Genomic DNA, 20,522 nt, shown 5'->3' with positions numbered 1-20,522 from the left:
AGCCGAAATCAGAGCAATAGACCTTGCTCTGCAACATATAGAAAAGAACCGTATTTTAAACTGTATCATCTTCTCCGACTCTTTATCAGTACTCCAGTCACTACACAATAGAAAACTGGAGAACCCATTATTGAAAAACGTACTCGTAAAAAATTCCGAGCTGAGTGTCTCCCACAATATAATATACTGTTGGTTACCTAGCCACATTGGTATTAAAGGTAACGAAAAAGCAGATCGCGCTGCTAAAATGGCCCTTTCTCAAGAACCATCTGATTTTAAAATACCATATACTGATTTTAAACCTTGTATCAGAAAGTTCTTACGTCAGAAGTGGCAGGCATCATGGAATGATGCTGTAAATAACAAACTTCATGCAATCAAACCAACTCTAGGAGAATGGACTCCTTCCTACAGAACCATTCGTAGGGAGGAGGTAGTCATTGCAAGAATCCGAATTGGTCATACTTATATCACCCACACCCACATACTTAAAGGTGAAGACCCACCAGAGTGCGTTTCTTGCAATGAACCATTCACTGTCAAGCACTTTATGATAGAGTTCTTTGACCTACAACCTACGCGCGATCGTTATTACATTGTGCATGACATGAAAGAACTTTTTGATAATATAAACATCACTCGTATTATAGAGTTCTTGAAAGCCGTAAATATTTACTCTAAACTCTGACTTTTATGCTATCACCTTGTGCAGTTTTATGCAATATATGTACCGTCCCATTTTAATACCTATTCATCTTTTTTACATCTCCCGTTGATCGGGAAGCTTTATTTTGCACCGTTACCATCTTACCGTTTTTAATTTCAACCATTTGTTCTTTTATATCGCTGGTCGATATAGAACCTTTTATAAGTTTTAAAAGATTATACAAGTAACACTTTGTTTGGCGCTAAATAGCCTAAAAGTGCTGATGCGCCGTTAAAAAAAAAACAATCAATCAATCAATCTGAATCCTGCTTTTTCGGTTGTTTTTCAACCCAAATACAAATCTTTATACGAAAATAAACCGAGCGCCATACCTTCCTTTGGCATTAGAATATCATCCATCCTTGACACTACAAATATAGATCTTTCTAAAATTCAGAAAACGTCCATCACCGAAACACCACCTGGCTAATTAAACAACCAAAAGTTCTTTTTACGCTACACGATGGAAAAAAATCCGAAACAAACCCTTCTGTCTTCCACAACTCTTACCATGAACTCCTCACCGAATTTAAAAACTACACCAGATTTTATACTGATGGATCAAAGGATGAGGAAAAGGCTGCTGCAGCCTTTGTTTGTGGAAATCACACAACGCAAGTTCGCTTACCAAATGGAGCATCAATTTTTACAGCCGAAATCAGAGCAGTAGACCTTGCTCTGCAAGATATAGAAAAGAAACATATTTTAAACAGTATCATCTTCTCCGACTCGCTATCAGTACTCCAGTCATTACACAATAGAAAACTGGAGAACCCATTATTAAAAAACATACTCTTCAAAAATACTGAGCTGAGTGTCTCCCACAATATAATATACTGTTGGTTACCTAGCCACATTGGTATTAAAGGTAACGAAAAAGCAGATCGCGCTGCTAAAATGACTCTTTCTGAAGAACCGTCTGATTTTAAAATACCATATACTGATTTTAAACCTTGTATCAGAAAGTTCTTACGTCAGAAGTGGCAGGCATCATGGAATGATGCTGTAAATAACAAACTTCACGCAATCAAACTAACTCTAGGAAAATGGACTCCTTCCTACAGAACCATTCGTAGGGAGGAGGTAGCCATTGCAAGAATCCGAATTGGTCACACTTATATCACCCACACCCACATACTTAAAGGTGAAGACCCACCAGAGTGCGTTTCTTGCAATGAACCATTCACTGTCAAGCACTTTATGATAGAGTGCTTTGACCTACAACCTACGCGCGATCGTTATTACATTGTGCATGACATGAAAGAACTTTCTGATAATATAAACATCACTCGTATTATAGAGTTCTTGAAAGCCGTAAATATTTACTCTAAACTCTGACTTTTATGCTATCACCTTGTGCAGTTTTATGCAATATATATATACCGTCCCATTTTAATACCTATTCATCTTTTTTGCATCTCCCGTTGATCGGGAAGCTTTATTTTGCAGCGTTACCATCTTACCGTTTTTAATTTCAACCATTTGTTCTTTTATATCGCTGGTCGATATAGGACCTTTTATAAGTTTTAAAAGATTATACAAATAACACTTTGTTTGGCGCAAAATAGCCTAAAAGTGCTGATGCGCCGTTAAAAAACAATCAATCAATCAATCAATCAATCAATCAACCACATACTAAAAGGTGAAGACCCACTAGAGTGCGTTTCTTGCAATGAACCATTCACTGTCAAGCACTTTATGATGGAGTGCTTTGACCTACAACCTACGCGCGATCGTTATTACATTGTGCATGACATGAAAGAACTTTTTGATACTGTAAACATCACTCGTATTATAGAGTTCCTTAAAGCAGTTAATATTTACTTAAAACTCTGACTTTTATGCTATCACCTTGTGCAGTTTTATGCAATATATATACCGTCCCATTTTAATACCTATTCATCTTTTTTACATCTCCCGTTGATCGGGAAGCTTTATTTTGCACCGTTACCATCTTACCGTTTTGAATATCAACCATTTGTTCTTTTATATCGCTGGTCGATATAGGACCTTTTATAAGTTTTAAAAGATTATACAAATAACACTTTGTTTGGCGCTAAATAGCCTAACAGGGCTGATGCGCCGTTAACAAACAAATAATCAATCAACATGTTTACACCCAGGCACGGGTACATACACATGCATCGATTTGACAATTTGTTCTCCTTCGCTGCTTTTGGACTATGAATGGAAGGTCGCTGATGACCTTCACAGCAGCGATCACTTCCCAATCTCCCTTGTAAATCTTAACTCTACAACTGATTAAGTAATTCCACATTGGAATTGAACGAAGGCCGACTGAGCCAAGTTTGAAACCGCTGTAAAACTAGGCTGAATGAGGATGCAGTTTTCAATATTAACGACCCCATTCAGCATTTTACATCTTTGTTAATAGAGATTGTAGAAGAATCCGTTCCCAAGTCCTCGCCGTATTGTAAAAGAACCCAAAAGCCTTGGGTCACTAAGGAATGTAAGGAAGCCATGAGACTACGTCGAGAAGCTTTAAAAAAATTTAATAATCATCCGACGCCCGAAAACTTAAATATTTATCGCATTGTCCGGGCCAAAGCTCGCCGCACAATCAAAGAAAGTAAAAGAGCATCATGGAAGAAATATGTTTCTTTAAACTCTCGTTCCTCTGTTAAAAAAGTTTGGGACACTATACGCAAAATAAACGGAAAGAGAAATCAAAACCCTCTCCGACATCTGACACTGAACAAGAACTTAGTTCAAAACGTGACATTGCAAATACTCTTGCTGACAGTTTCTCGAAAAATTCATCATCTAATTATTCAGAAGCCTTCCGAAAACTTAAAAGTCAAAAAGAAAAGTCACGTTTAAAATTCACATCCAACAACTCGGAAAGTTATAATCAATTGTTCTCACTATCGGAGCTTATGGAAGCTTTAGATAAGACCCATGATACATCCGCTGGGCCTGACGAAAAATACATTACCAGTTTTTGAAACACCTTCCAGAATCATCATTAACATCTCTTTTGAAACTCTTCAATGATTTATGGATTACTGGTAATGTACCAAAATTCTGGAAAGAAGCAACTGTAATACCAGTCCCCAAACCCGGTAAAGATAGCGAAGACCCCAACAGCTATCGACCAATTGCACTCACAAGGTGTGTGTGCAAAACAATGGAACGAATGATCAATTCTCGGCTTGTCTGGTATTTGGAAACTAACAATTTAATATCTCCTTTCCAAAGTGGCTTTCGATATGGCCGTAGCACCAAGGATCATCTGTTAGACTGGAAACATTTATTCGCGATGCATTTATTAAGAAAGAACATTTAGTAGCGGTTTTCTTTGATTTAGAAAAGGCCTATGACACGACATGGAAATACGGGATACTAAATGACCTGAACGATCTAGGTCTAAAAGGCCGTCTGCCCTCTTTCGTATCCAACTTTCTCTCCGACAGAGAATTCAAAGTACGAGTGGGCTCTACCCTCTCAGATCTGCACGAGTAAGAGACGGGTGTGCCCCAGGGCAGTATTTTATCTGTGACTCTTTTTAACATCAAAATTAATAGCATCACCAAGTGTTTGACTCCTGGTGTGGATTGCTCGCTATATGTTGATGATTTTCTCATATGTTATCGATCGAAGCACATGCATACAATTGAAAGACAACTTCAGCAAAATATCGACAAGATTCAAAATTGGGCCAGTGCAAACGGTTTCAAATTCTCGAAGTCCAAAACAGTATGCATGCATTTCTGTCAGTTACGAAGACGTCACGACGAACCTCACCTCACGCTGGATGGAACACCTATTCCAGTTGTTGAGGAAACCAAATTTTTAGGTATAAACTTTGACAGAAGACTGACATTTATTCCACATGTGAATAACTTGAAAACTAAATGCTCAAAAGCACTTGACCTACTTAAAGTAGTAGCGCACACTGACTGGGGTGCTGATAGAAAAGTCATACTCAGTTTATATAGAACGTTTATACGGTCCAAACTGGACTATGGTTGCGTTGTGTATGGTTCAGCCAGAAAATCATATTTGAAAATGCTTGACCCAATTCATCATCAGGGAGTAAGACTGACTCTGGGAGCATTAAAAACATCCCCTTGTGAAAGCCTACTAGCTGAAGCGAATGAACCACCGTTATCGCATCGTAGAGAAATGCTTTCCGCACATTATGCTCTCAAATTAAAATCAAACCCTCTGAATCCTGCTTTTTCGGCTGTTTTTTTAACCCAAATACAAAAACTTATACGGAAACAAACCAAACGCCATACCTTCCTTTGGCAATAGAATATGATCCAACCTTGACAGTTCAAAAATTGATCTTTCTACAGTTCAGAAAACGTCCATCTCCGAAACACCACCCTGGCTACTTAAACAACCAAAAGTACTTTTTACGCTACACGATGCAAAAAAATCCTAGACAAACCCTTCCGTCTTCCACAACTGTTATCAAGAACTTCTCACCGAATATAAAAACTACTCAAGAATTTATACCGACGGCTCAAAGGATGAGGAAAAGGCTGCAGCATCCTTTGTTTGTGGAAATTACACAACGCAAGTTCGCTTACCAAATGGAACATCAATTTTTACAGCTGAAATCAGAGCAATAGACCTTGCTCTGCAACATATAGAAAAGAAACGTATTTTAAACAGTATCATCTTCTCCGACTCGCTATCAGTACTCCAGTCACTACACAATAGAAAACTGGAGAACCCATTATTGAAAAACACACTCGTCAAAAATACCGAGCTGAGTGTCTCCCATAATATAATATACTGTTGGTTACCGAGCCACATTGGTATTAAAGGTAACGAAAAAGCAGATCGCGCTGCTAAATTATCCCTTACTCAAGAACCATCTGATTTTAAAATACCGTATACTTATTTTAAACCTTGTATCAGAAAGTTCTATCGTCAGAAGTGGCAGGCATCATGGAATGATGCCGTGAATGACAAACTTCATGCAATCAAGCCAACTCTAGGAGAATGGATTCCTTCCTACAGAACCATGCGTAGATAGGAGGTAGTCATTGCAAGAATCCGAATTGGTCATACTTATATCACCCACTCGAATCTACTAAAAGGTGAAGACCCACCAGAGTGCATTTCTTCCAATGAACCATTCACTGTCAAGCACTTTATGATAGTGTTTTGATCTGCAACCTACGCGCGATCGTTATTACATAGTCCATGACATGAAAGAACTTTTTGATACTATAAACATCACTCGTATTATAGAGTTCTTGAAAGCAGTAAATATTTACTCTAAACTCTAACTTTTATGCTGTCACCTTGTGCAGTTTTATGCAATATATATATATACCGTCCCTTTTTAATACCTTTTTATCATTTTTCATTAACATACAACATTTACATCCCCCGTTGATCGGGAAGCTTTATTTTTCACCGTTACCATCTTACCGTTTTAATTTCAACTATTTGTTTTTTTAATATCGCTGGTCGATATGAGACTTATCATAATTTTTAAAAGATTATACAAATAACATTTTGTTTGGCGCTAAATAGCCTTACAGTGCTGATGCGCCGTTAAAACTAAAATCAATCAATCAATCGTCTACTCGTACACCATAGAAGAAATTGACGCGGTATATCCTACCGCTGCCACCTATTAGTCACAACATGACTGTTACAATTTACAACAGATGTGGTTTTATGTTGTTGCTTACACCCCTTGTGCACAGGCACAAGTAAACACGCCAATCGTAAATTGTAAGTCAAGTTGTGACACATTGTCATTTTCATTCAACAGTGACTCTCTAAGTTAAATAGTCTTAATCTGTTGTTTTCCTCAACAACGAGCAATTTCCAACCAGCCAGTTCTTCTATATTGAACGTAAAATGTTATATCCGGGATGTAAAGCTACAAGCGAAAACTAATGCATCAATACAGATGGTGCCGTACCCATCGCCATGATGAAAAGTACTAAGCAAAATCCTAATTGATATAACGATACGATGATGTGCGTTTTCCAGGTATAGAGAAGTAAAACGGCAGTGTAGTTCAAATTGTTGTGGTCATAGGTAGTGTTTATTTTCATTACATATTAAAACAAATTTAAATATGCCTGAAATTAGTCATATTTGCTATTCTATTCAAGACATTCGCAGCTACCGTTATTTAGGCACCCTATGACTCCGTTCTAGCACACGCTATCGTCCTACTAAATAGTGCTTAGCCTGACAAAGCCATGCAAACTCAAATTAAAACGGTGTATTTATATTGTTAATTATATTAAATTTAAGTGTTTTGGATAATGTTATGCTTATATACTGATGTCCAAAACTAGGTGGATTCTCGATATAAAAATGAAACGTATTCGAATGAAAACCCTAAGGGCATATATGATTAATGTTAAAATGTCATTTTATTGGAATAAGTTTATTTTAATGTAGCTACATATTTTATATTACTCTATATTTGGACAAAGTAGGGGATGGGGTGAAATGATTGATGAATTAAGCTAAAGACGGATTTTTCAATTGGATAGTCAAACAGTAAAATTTACATTTTCATGGCTATTGGGGAGAAAATAATTATAACGAGTTGTCCAGATTGTTTCATCACTCTTTATTAAGATAAACCATTTACATCCCCCGTTGATCTGGAAGCTTTATTTTTCACCGTAACCATCTTATTTTGACTATTTGTAATTGATACCGCTTGTCGATATGAGACTTTTTCTAATGTTTAAAAGATTATATATGTAACATTTCGTGTGGCACTAAATCGCATAACAGTGCAGATGCTACCAAATAATCAATCAACTAAATTGTTAGACAAATGTGAGCTAACAATAGTGTTAGTTGGAAAGGAAATATACTCGGGGGAAGTTACTAAAAGAGACACGGCAACAGAAGCAAGAGTGACAACTGTTGTCAGGATTAACTCGGATTGACCTTATGAATCAGCACTCAAATATGGTCAAGAAGTTTGATGTTGGAATTCAATATGTACTGCCAGATGGAATCGGTTTACAATTAATACTTCCAGTTCAGTACCCACGAATGTAGTTCTAGTCTATTTTTAGAACATTTTTTCCTCTCTCATTTTGGTGGTGATAGAAGAGTTTTATTTATGCATTTTTTGGTAGGGATTTAAAGGTAACTGTTTATTGTTGATAATATGAGCTCAGAGTGTTGTTGTATGTGTATTTCGGCGACAGTGCACAGTGAGTAATAAGGCCTTGGTGATCATCCGGAAGTGAAATCTGTGGTCTGTTTACATGTTGATGTGTTGACGGTTCAGCATCTAAAAGAAGAGCAGGTCAACTTTTGACGAGAACTTCACCATGAAGTCATCTTTGAAGGTAAATTAACATGATTTGTATTGATTGTCACACAGTGGAAAGGTCAGTACTGAGAAACAAATGTAGAGAACATATAGTAAAATTGTGTCCTAAGTCTTGTCAGGGAAGCATTGATTCAACTTTAAATTGCTATAAATTTTTTATTATAAATGACAGACACATGAGATTTTAACACCATGTGTAAACACCATGTGTAGATTGACTGTAGCAATCAGAAAATATAATTAAAATTTTAAAAAAATTAATTTCGTTTTTAAATTTTAAAAAATTAAACATTTAAAAAAATTTTACCTATAAATTCACAGAAATGGTATCTGTTGGAGATGACACTCAGTAGTATTAGCAGCAATGTATTCCTGCACCATATAGAAGTTGCAATATAGGATTTTATTCAAAGCCTGTCAGCAAAAATTTCATTGAATTCTGTAATAGCACGTAATAGTGTTTGTAAAATATGGACAGGAAACGAAACAGCGAATGGATAAGATGGCCTTTTGTTATATAAGGATCACACGAGAAACACGTGGAAGAAAAAACATGTTCACAGACTGGCACTAATGGTAAAGTTGAGAAATCTGACTATAGCAAGGGAACTAGATGCATCCCATTTATGCCATAATAGTTTGTGTGAATGTGGATCATCTGGTTCTAGAGCGTCATTCCATTAACACTAATAGACAGTATTGCAAAGGTTATGGTCATTGCATTGGCTATGGTGACTATCCAGACTGCATGTTAAGGTTGAAATTGTAATATGGAATAAATTCAGTTATCATAATATATCCTTTACACCCACCCACATCCATATCAATGTATGTCTGGCATAGGAAGGGTGGATTGATGTGTTGAGTAACAAGGAGAAAGGAAATAGTGTGGTCTTTATTTTAGTAGACCATGCTGGTATGACAGTGCTTTCTTAAATACATTTCTCCCTTCCTTCCTTGATTTTATTCATTCATTCATTCAGCTAGTCTAGTAAGTCATGTCATGTCATGTCATGTTATTTTAATTTTGATTTTTTTAATCTTTATTTATTTTGCTTTTTAATTTCTTTATTTGTGTCTTTATATTCAGAGAAAACTGTTTCGACCTCTCCATAGGTCTCATCAGGTGGTAGTAAGTAACACAACTGCACATAACGTGTTGTGTTACCTACGGATTTCCCCACTACAGTTTTCCCTTCTGTACAATGTGTTCGTCGTGGTGTATTTGAGCGCTTTCATTTTCACATGGAATTAAGATAACTGTTTCTGTCTGCAGTGTCCATTGGCTCCTACTAAACCTTTGCATAGGAGTAATCGCGCCTGGTATCTAGCAGTCCTTTGCAGTAGTCAGACTTCCTATTGCCTTGCTGTGTCCTGTACCTCAGATGGGCCTGTATCATATTTCCTCGTCTTGCTAGAATACGTTTCTTGGTTTGGGGATGCTTTTGATACAACTGATGGTAAGTGCAGTCTTTATCCATTGTCTCCAGTGATCTCACAGTCCTTGTTGAAAGTTTACCTCCCAAGTGTGTCACTTTTATTTTCAGTGATGATCCCAGGCTGTTATTGAGTCTGTGTATTGTTGAATGCACTCTTGCCTCAAAGTTTCTGGAATAGTTCACATTTTTAGGTAATGAAACGCTGATCTGTTCACTGCCTCACATTTCTGTGTGTTTGTGTTCTGTCGCAATCTTTCTACAACATCACAGGAGAGTTTCATTTTCAGAACTTCTAGCAGGATGTTCTTATCATTTTCTGTCATGTTGAGATGAGTCATTTGATGAGGGCCCAGGTATGCTGATCGCATCCACCAGCTGTTAGGACTTCCTCTCCCACAGACCTTTGAATAATTCCGGCATTTGGAGCAGTCCCCTGAATAACAGCGCAGAGTGGCATCCAATACTTGGGAAAGTTGACATTTAATTTTTGTAACATCGCCACTATTGTCCTCCATCATTTGCTTGAAGATTAAACCGCAACTTGCTTTAATGTCTTGGCTGACAATTTTCTGTTTGAGCCTTTTTCCTTCTCTTGTTCTTATTCCTGGAAACATGTTTTCACTAGATATTGCAGAATTACACCGTTTGAACTGTAAACGACCCAAATAGATGGGATCCGACAGTCTTTCTACTTTCCACATTGGATGCAGAATGGTGTAAGCATTTTGGAAGCCAGCAGCAGCCTGTGCATCTCCATCTGTTGTTGCATGTCTAATGAGAATCTCTTGCAGAACAAACTTATTTCCCATTTCTCTTGCCATTTCATACTGGTGCAACTGGTGACAGATTTGCTGTGCAGTCATCATGGCCTCCTGGACATTTCACATCAAAACATTTCCCCTTAGCCATGCTCCAGTCCAACACAGCTTGTATTCTATTGTAGTTCCCACAATGTATTGCTTCTCTGTAACAGTTTCGCAGTCAATTCCAACAGCATGTGATGAACTTTGACCAGGTTTCTTTTCATGTCCTAAGCTAATGCCATTGTATCTTGCATCAAAAGCAACATTTATTTGCTCAGGACGCTGAACACCACGCATAACATTAACTTGTATGACTAGGTTCAGCTTCTCTTTCGTGTCCATTTCATTGAGCCCCACAGTTGTTTTGCCTACAAGGTTGGAGGCCCTTTGCATAGATGCTCTGCTAGGTGGCGGAATGTCAGTGGCTGCAAGCAAGTATCTAGCTCTGGTGATGCCCGTTGTTTTATCTTGTAGTCCAGCTTGAAACAACATATTTACAGCAGCAGGATTTGGCTCAGGTTTATTTGTTTTTATCTCATCATACAACTTATACTCTGGTGAGTTAAAGCTGCAGTTTTTACACATCATAGTATGCTTCCAAGCAAGTCCTCATTTTATTTCATTAGCAATTTGGAACTCTGGTCTACCACATATGTTGACTTGATTGCCATGGCGATGAATGATATCATAACATATTTCAACATTTTTTTCACACAGATCATACGTGTCCCATCATGCTCATTAAAATTTGTCTCTTTCAGGTCCAGTTTTGCTTTGAATGATGGTCGTAGAATTTTTTGCAGACCCAGGGGTGCCATTACAGTCTGGTGCCTGAACTGACTTGAGACCCCCCCCCCCTTTGTCGGCTTTGTCACTGCTATGAGAGAGAACTTGTCTGCATCAATTCTTCTGGTCACTGGAACAGATGCAGCAATGGAACTTGGTAGAGTAAAATCAATGAGATATGTGACTCCTTTGTTATGTGGAATATATCCAGGTTTTAAAAAAGTTGTCTTCCTCTTCATGTACCCTTTCATGATTTCAGTTACAATAACCGCATGTAAAATACAAGAATCATCCTCTCTCTCTCTCACTTGTATAGTTAGGAGAATTCATGCTAGCTTGGTTTCAGAGAACTTCACCAACTCTTCAATATTGCTGGAAGCCTGACATCTCAAGACTCCTCCCCTTCATCGGTGGAAATGATGTCGTGTACTTGGTTAGACCTAGCTTGCTTATTTAGATGCTACCAGATTTCAGGTGTTACCTTTCACTGACAAGCTCTGGTTTAATTGCTTCACACCTGATAAGGAAAACCATTGATGTTTATGACAAAGGAATGGAGAGACTTTGCCATAGAACAAAATTTGTCAACTTCAGGTTTTACATTTGCATTAAAATTTAAGTTAAATTTAAATTTTCATATCAAAATATATCTAATTTTTTAAAATTGAATTTTCTAAGAAATTTAAAAGTCAAGTTTAATTTCCAGTAATTTCGAGATTGATGTTAGAACTAAAAACTAATTACAGTTTATTTGAAGTGTTTATCATGATTAACAAAATTGCAATTAAACTTTAAGTTTTGTGCATTTTTGAAATTCGGCCATTTGGAATTGAGTTGTGTCTGTGTTACAGTGGTGTCAACTAAAAGCCTGTATCTGTCCAATTCATGGATGAAATTCCTTAAAACTTTGCAGCAGTATTTAAGAGACATTGAGTTGATCACGGATGGAAATTGTGTCCATGGAGGTGAAATTGTCTAACCCTGTCAGGAATCGGTTCACAATTAATACTTCCAGTTTAGTACCCACGAATGTAGTTCTAGTCTATTTTTAGAACATTCTTTCCTCTCATTTTGGTGGTGATAGAAGTTTTATTTATGCAGGTAGGGATTTAAAGGTATGTGTGTATTTCGGCGACAGTGTACAGTGAGTAATAAGGCCTTGGTGATGATCGGGAAGTGAAATCTGTGTTCTGTTTACATGTTGATGTGTTGACAGTTCAGCATCTAAAAAAAGAGCAGGTCAGCCTTTGACGAGAACTTCACCGTGAAATCATCTTTGAAGGTATTTTAGATTAACATATGATTTGTATTGATTGTCACACAGTGGAAAGGTCATTACTGAGAAACAAATGTAGAGAACATATAGTAAAATTAATTGTGTCCTGTGTCCAGATATTGCTTTTGAGGACATTGCTGACAAAGATTCAGCTCTACTGTTTTATACTCAACTGCCTAATGCTGGTAATTTCATGCACTGTTTGATGAAATGGATGATGCATAATCTCAAACAGCAAGAACAGGTTCTGGACAGAAAAATGGCGTCCACGACATATTTGAGTCATTGATGAATTTTTTTTTTATAGCCTTGATGCGGTTACGTCTGGGACTCGTTGGAGATGCCGCTGCCAGATTTCACATCTCCATGTCAAGATGCTCAGTTATAAATAAATGGATAGATTACCTGCATGTAAAATTGTCAATTCTATTAACTTGGCCAACCAAGTCAGTGGTTGAAAAACAATGCCTAATAAATTTAGAACAACATATCCCCAAACCTGTTTATTCATTTACTGCACTGAACTTAATTTAGAAATTTCTCTGGCTTTGTACTCGCACTAAAAATCTCGTATGACATACAAAGCATTGTACGGAATAAGTCCATCTGGAATAATAACATTTGTATCGGCGCTTTTGGTGGAAGCATCAGTGACAAGCAAATTACACAGTCGTGTGGAATTCTAGACCCTGTGAACGTGGAGATGCCATTATGGCAGAGAAAGGATTTGTAATTGCCGATATGACAACACCAATAAGACTCCATTTGATAAAACCATTTTTAAAAATCACGATGTACACGATTTATGCTGATTGTTCTGGCCGGACCAGACAGTGCAACCTAGTACATATGGACCCACATGGCGAAGGTGTAAACAAAGACAACTCAGTGTAGAGGCTTGTATTTATTCAAATTCCCAATGGATGTACAGTAGAATGGTAAACTGAAAAATAAGGTAAGGGGCTATTACAATATGATCAAAAAATGAGGGAAAATTATAATTACATGACGAAATATATATGTGACGAAATGTCCAGTTCATACGAAAACGAAAATACAATTCAAAACGTTGAAATTACACATCTGACGGTTGTAAACTAATAATTAATACATTGAACAGTCCGAAATAATGTTCCTGAGCACAAAGGAATAGATATATAGTCTTACTTGACAGTAGTTTGTCCTGTCCTGTCGATTTAAAATGTGTCGTATGTTGAACGATTTTCAGGAAATCCAGGTGTAAGTAAAATAGCGGAAGCGGAATACGGAGTCAAATCTGGAAACTAATGAAATTTATTTAAACGGTAAAACGGGAGTTCGGGAATTTAATAAACAAGATATTTAATATATTTCCACAACGGATCGAATCACTAGAGGAGTGAATGAGATCCAGAACACTGATATTCCTTTGAACGAATAAACAGCTTGAGAAGTTTGCAGGGTATTGCAGCTTTTAAAAAAGATGGTCATAAGTAAAATGCTTATACTTGTATCTCTGAGAAAAGTGATGTTTCTCAAAATAGATTACCTGAAGGTTTCAATCGGATGAATTTTTTGAATAAGAGTACTGCCTGTCTTAACAGTTGAAGAAATAAAGGCTGTAGCAAATATTATCAGTATAAACAGCAGTAATGGTTGTAGTTCTCACGGACTAATTCGGAATTGTCTATGTGGGATTCAGTTTTTAGACATGTTCTTGTCTTACGTTTTTATAGTCAAGTTTTTCATTCCCAATTGTGCTATTTCTAGCTTAAACTGATCCTCTCCCCCACATCTTGTTGACAATACTATCTGTATTTTTATTAATATTTATTGCTTCGGTTTAACTTTATAATCAAAAGCTAGTCTATGTTATTTCTTAGTTTCATACTAAGGATTGGTGGGGGGGGGGGAACGGTCCGCCCCGGTTGACATCAAAAAGTGGCGAGGGGGCTAAACGGAAATTTGAAACACAAATACAAATGAAATGAAAAATTCGCAAAAGTCATTTTTAATTTGCTTATGACAGCACTGTATTGTTTCAAAGTCTACTTGCAACATAATATATTTTGTTTATAAGCATTTTAAAATGGGAGGATGGGCAAAGGATGCAGTGTCCAGGGTACCAACTACTTAAGGTACGCATCTGTTACTTTTACATTATATAATGAGCAAATTTAAGAGCTTATCATTTTGTCCTGAAGAAAACCTGTAAAATATATATACAGGAAATTGTAAAATAAAACGATGTTGGAAACACTGCCAATATTTTTTAAAATTATTTTATGAAAGCATAAACAATAAATTTAGCATTATCATTTCTAACGGAGTAGTTGCAGACTATCCGATTGTAACTATGGTTTCGAAAACTTTTCATTCCAGAACATACAGCTATCTGAGTAACGGTATGTGATACAGAAAGTTAGTGTCATCCATGTTCTCATGATAAATCATGATTATTTGAAAATATAAGAACTTTTACATTACATAACTGTTAAAGCCAACATTATAGATTATACTTGATAACTCAGTTTAAAAAAGTATTGTTTTCCTCCTAATTACTTTCAAGTTTACTATTATTACTTCATTTGGAGTCGCATATATTGAATCTTGATCTTGATTTGAACGCTTAATGATTCAGGTGTGTAATGCAGTTAAGCGCTTCAAGTAAAACTTTCGTTAAGTTATGCAGGAATTATAAGTTTAAGCTACTTACAGTTTCCTTACAAGTTCTTTTATTTCTTTCAGTTGTTTCAGTGATGTATATCCTCATCTTTATTGCTCAAGAATGTGTCTCGCATCTGATGGAGTTTCTGCTGTACAGTTCTGCGTATATTCTTGTAAAAAGCAACAATACAAAATAAAGATATAAATAACAGCTTATGTTTATATATAGTTTGTCTTACCTTGCTAGTGCGGGTCCTTAGAACATGTATATACGATTTGCGTCGTCATGAATCTTAAGTAATTCATTGTACTGGAAACACATAATGTTACAATTTAAAATAGTACAAAAGTTTATATCATGTTTGAAATTCATAAAAATCGTTGTGATAATAGTTTCATCAAACTGCCTGACAGAAATATTATTTTGTATCGACTTTCTTCTTACATTACTCGACTTCATAAACGACTATGAGTTTATCATGCTTTTTATTCTTTGTGTGATTTTGAAGATAAAATTAGCAATGCATTTGTGGAGACATGATATCACAACATGCTGATGTTAGTACACAGATAATTCTATTTTTGTTTACTTAAGTCGGGCGAATCGTATACTAAGGCATATGGCTTATTCGAACAATCATGCTATTTGCCAGGCACTTAAGAACAGGCTCACTCTGACCCATGGAAAGTCAAAAATCGACATGTTATTTGTATTTATCTATTCAAATGTGTGTTTGAGTTGGATTTTTAACAATTTCATTCAGATCGTTACGATATCTGCAGTTTGGCAGTTTATAGTGATGTCTAGAACTAGGACATATCGCAGACATGTAGCATGATGTCCCACCCAGTCACATTATCCTGACACCAGGTCGACCAGTCCTAACACCAAACTCGTAATGCTGAGCGCCAAGCGAGGAAGCTTTTAGTACCATTTTTGTAAGTCTTTGTTATGACTCGGCCGGGGATCGAACCCACAACCTCCCGCATCCGAGGTGGACGCTCTAGCCACTAGGCAAGGGGAGCCGTATCTGTTCATATATACTAAACCATATTTTTGCAATTAAGTTATTCAAATATACTATCATTTACAACTAATTAGGTCATATGAATCTCGTAAATGATGTGCACCGTTTTGTGAAAGCGAATATAGTTTCACGTTCAATATCATTCAAAATCTGATGGAGACTTTAGATAGGGAAAGACGCTTGAGTTTTAAGAATGTGACTAAAGACTCTAAACTAATTTACGTGTTTGCACTAATTTTCCCCAAAATGATACAGGTAACGCTTCCATTGTTGTGCTATTGATATTATTTCATCAAATATCTCAAACGCATACAAACAATCGCTTTGCGTTTTTGCCTGCCCCAGAAAGTTTTGATTGTCCTAAAGCATTCCGAAGTACAGCTCCATTTTCTTGGGAATTTCGGCGTATATGTTCTACCGCTGCTAAAGATTTCATGTATGTCAAAAGTGGTTAATTGGAATCTATTAAAATAAATTCCGCTTCGTCGTGCTTAAAGGTCAGTCAATGCTAGGAATCTGCTGGATGTATAAGAAATATTCTGACTGGATGTTGATAAATTCCTTCGGTGACAATCATTGTATGACAGAAGCATGTATTCCAATGCATTGAATACAAGGACTCTCCTGAAAAGAGTGGATCACCTCAGTTGAATAAAAGCCCTCTTGATCTCTGTGCCTCTAGTGGTGAAGTTACTCCAAGTGCTGAATTTTGGGCCATGACTATGCAGAGCAGATCAGTCACCAGGTCCACTCCAGTATTGTTGCAGGAAATACATCGCCATTCATTGGCCCGAGCACATTGTTAATGCAACAAAGCCCATAATAATTAGTTGCATCTTGGCACTGAATCGTATAACCGTCTGTATTGCGAGAACTACCTGACGCCGACGACTAAACTCTGCACTTCTAAATAAAATATCATTGGTATCTTTAATATTTTATATTATCAATGTCCGCTGATGACAAGTCATGGAATGACGTAAGAATATGGCTGAAATCCTCTTGTAGTGTTTGAGGTCTGTGTGAGCAAATAATCTAAGCTGTCTGAAGTCATATGCTTTCCATGATCCAAGTTTGGTATTTCTTCATGGCATGACATATTTTTAATGGCTTTGTTGGATTTTGAAACTGATTATTCAGTGGGACGTCTGGGTACCGATACTGATAAGGAATGTTCGCTCTGAAAGAGTATTGATAATCAAATAATAGCTGCCCAAGTTCATTTAAACTACAGGAACCTCCGAATGCCTTCAGTTGGTACTGGTAGGGCACTTTTCATTTCATGGAATTCCTTATACACGCATATCTGAAATTATTAAAGTTTGTATTAATACAATGAATACAAATGTTCCACCATTTTTTCTAGCATCTGATGTTCTTCAAAACCGGATAATTTTTGTGCGAAGTATCACTTTTAATTTGATTATTTTCTGTCATTCATTCTGAATATATAAATGTACACAAGTGTTTTCTCAATGTCTCGGACTTTAAGAAATCAATAGTTATTCATCCACATTATTAATATAGTAACTGCAGAAGAAACTGTATAACATCATAAACGAGAAAATGAACTGATTATTATTGCATTCGTTGAGATGGATAACATTGGTCAATTTTTCAATTCCGGGCTATGGTGTTGATAATTCCTATCGTTCCATCCCGATAAAGACCACAACACACCAAAAAAGCTGAGACATAGTGAGCGCGTAATTTTAAAATTCTCTGGCTATGAACATTGCAGAAAGAGCAAAACCCAAAAGGTTAAGTAAAATTGAAGAAATAATTTATCTCCATATAATTCAAAGTGAAACTTCAACAAGGAGCTTGTCATACTGTGTGAACTGAAACAAATAGTACAAGTTTGATCAAAAAACCAAATATATTGAGTAAGTAATCAACCTTGTTAAAACTGAAAACAATAATCCGGCTAATTTCGCGCTTCGGATGCTTAGGTAGGAACGAGTAATTTTTGAAGTAGACGACAGTAAAATGAAAATCAAGGACACAATTATTTAGTTGGGACACATGTCTAATTACATGTATAAAACCAACTTGTCCGTAACATCTAGAATTTCCTAGTGATAAACTAATGTCCCACCCTCGGGTGCAAACAAACCTGTCTACCTTAATACTCACAGATAAATATAAGCTATATATATATTGTTGTTTACAAAATAACTCTGCAATCATGTAACGTTAACTTGTTTTTGTAAAAAGACCACATTCATAATGTAGGTACCTACATACTCAGTAAGAAGCAAACAACACTAATTGAATAATCAGAACATTATATACAGAATTGAAGCAGATTTGCAATTCGACGTGAAAATATATGGTTTAAAATAATAAATTACTCTTTAGGATGTTCTCGTTGAAAACGATTTTGGCTGTGTTTGTAACCAGTGTTGCTTCGCTTACTTGTGTATGGCAGAAGTGGCAGTGTATCTTCTTAAGCACTGTTGTTGCCCTTGACTCGACATTGTTCTATGTTGCATGTCTATCGGCATCATGTTGATGTTTTTTGCACTTCGTGGTTGTCCTCCTTCCTGTCGCTGGTCGATATGAGACATTTTATAATTTTTAAAAGATTATACAAATAACACTTTTTTTTGGCGCTAAATAGCCTAACAGTGCTGATGCGCCGTTAAAAATCAATCTTGAATCTTGATTTAAACGCTTAATGATTCAGGTGTGTAATGCAGTTAAGCGCTTCAAGTACAACTTTCGTGGAGTTATGAAGGAATTTTAAGTTTGAGCTTCTTACTGTTTCCTGACAAATTCTTTTATTTCTTTCAGTTGTTTCAATGATGTATATCCTCATTTTTATTGCTCAGCAATGTGTCTCGCATCTGTCGGAGTTTCTGCCTTACAGTTCTGCGTATATTCTTGTATAAAGAAACAATACAAAAGAAAGATATAAATAACTGCTTAATTATCACGCCTTTATGTTTATATATAGTTTGTCTTACCTTGCTAGTGCGGGTCCTTAGATGTATATACGATTTGCGTCGTCATGAATCTTGAGTACTTCATTGTGCTGGAAACACATAATGTTACAACTTAAAATAGTACTTTAGGGAGGGAAAGACGCTTGAGTTTTAAGAATGTGACTAAAGACTCTAAACTAATCCATGTGTTTGCACCAATTTTCCGCAAAACGATACAGGTAACGCTTCCATTGTTGTGCTATTGATATTATTTCATCAAATATCTGAAGCGCATACAAACAATCGCTTTGCGTTTTTGCCTGCCCCAGAAAGGTTTGATTGTCCTAAAGCATTCCGAAGTACATCTACATTTCCTTGGGAATTTCGGCGTATATGTTCTACTGCTTCTAAAGATGTGATGTATGTCAAAAGTGGTTAATTGGAATCAATTAAAATAAATTCCGCTTCGTCGTGCTTAAAGGTCAGTCAATGCTAGGAATCTGCTGGATGTATAATAAATATTCTGACTGGATGCTGACAAATTCCTTCGGTGACAATCATTGTATGACAGAAGCATGTATTCCAATGCATTGAATACAATGACTCTCCTGAAGAGCCTCGATCACCTCAGTTGAATAAAAGCCCTCTTGATCTCTGTGCCTCTAGTGGTGAAGTTACTCCAAGTGCTGAGTTTTGGGCCATGACTATGCAGAGCAGATCAGTCACCAGGTCCACTCCAGTATTGTTGCAGGAAATACATCGCCATTCATTGGCCCGAGCACATTGTTAATGCAACAAAGCCCATAATAATTAGTTGCACCTTGGCACTGAATCGTATAACCGTCTGTATTGCGAGAACTACCTGACGCCGACGACTAAACTCTGCACTTCTAAATAAAATATCATTGGTATCTTTAATATTTTATATTATCAATGTCCGCTGATGAGAAGTCATGGAATGACGTAAGAATATGGCTGAAATCCTCTTGTAGTGTTTGAGGTCTGTGTGAGCAAATAATCTAAGCTGTCTGAAGTCATATGCTTTCCATGATCCAAGTTTGGTATTTCTTCATGGCATGACATATTTTTAATGGCTTTGTTGGATTTTGAAACTGATTATTCAGTGGGACGTCTGGGTACCGATACTGATAAGGAATGTTCGCTCTGAAAGAGTATTGATAATCAAATAATAGCTGCCCAAGTTCATTTAAACTACAGGAACCTCCGAATGCCTTCAGTTGGTACTGGTAGGGCACTTTTCATTTCATGGAATTCCTTATACACGCATATCTGAAATTATTAAAGTTTGTATTAATACAATGAATACAAATGTTCCACCATTTTTTCTAGCATCTGATGTTCTTCAAAACCGGATAATTTTTGTGCGAAGTATCACTTTTAATTTGATTATTTTCTGTCATTCATTCTGAATATATAAATGTACACAAGTGTTTTCTCAATGTCTCGGACTTTAAGAAATCAATAGTTATTCATCCACATTATTAATATAGTAGCTGCAGTAGAAACTGTATAACATCATAAACGAGAAAATGAACTTATTATTATTATTGCATTCGTTGAGATGGATAACATTGGTCAATTTTTCAA

At 36.5% G+C, this 20,522-nt stretch overlaps 1 long non-coding RNA gene across 1 annotated transcript; it reads left to right on the top strand.

Annotated features, from left to right (window-relative positions):
• The first annotated feature begins 6,613 nt into the window (after positions 1-6,613).
• LOC149790587 (uncharacterized) lies at positions 6,614-15,170 on the top strand. The gene is made up of 3 exons (XR_016423882.1): positions 6,614-6,739; positions 11,013-11,194; positions 15,041-15,170. It is a non-coding gene; the product is annotated as an uncharacterized LOC149790587 (long non-coding RNA).
• The last annotated feature ends 5,352 nt before the right edge of the window (positions 15,171-20,522 follow it).

This window comes from Sinohyriopsis cumingii, chromosome 10 (assembly GCF_028554795.1).
Source record: "Sinohyriopsis cumingii isolate HCF-2022 chromosome 10, ASM2855479v2, whole genome shotgun sequence".
Taxonomy (NCBI): Eukaryota; Metazoa; Mollusca; class Bivalvia; order Unionida; family Unionidae; genus Sinohyriopsis; species Sinohyriopsis cumingii.
This window is presented reverse-complemented; position numbering and strand designations above follow the sequence as displayed.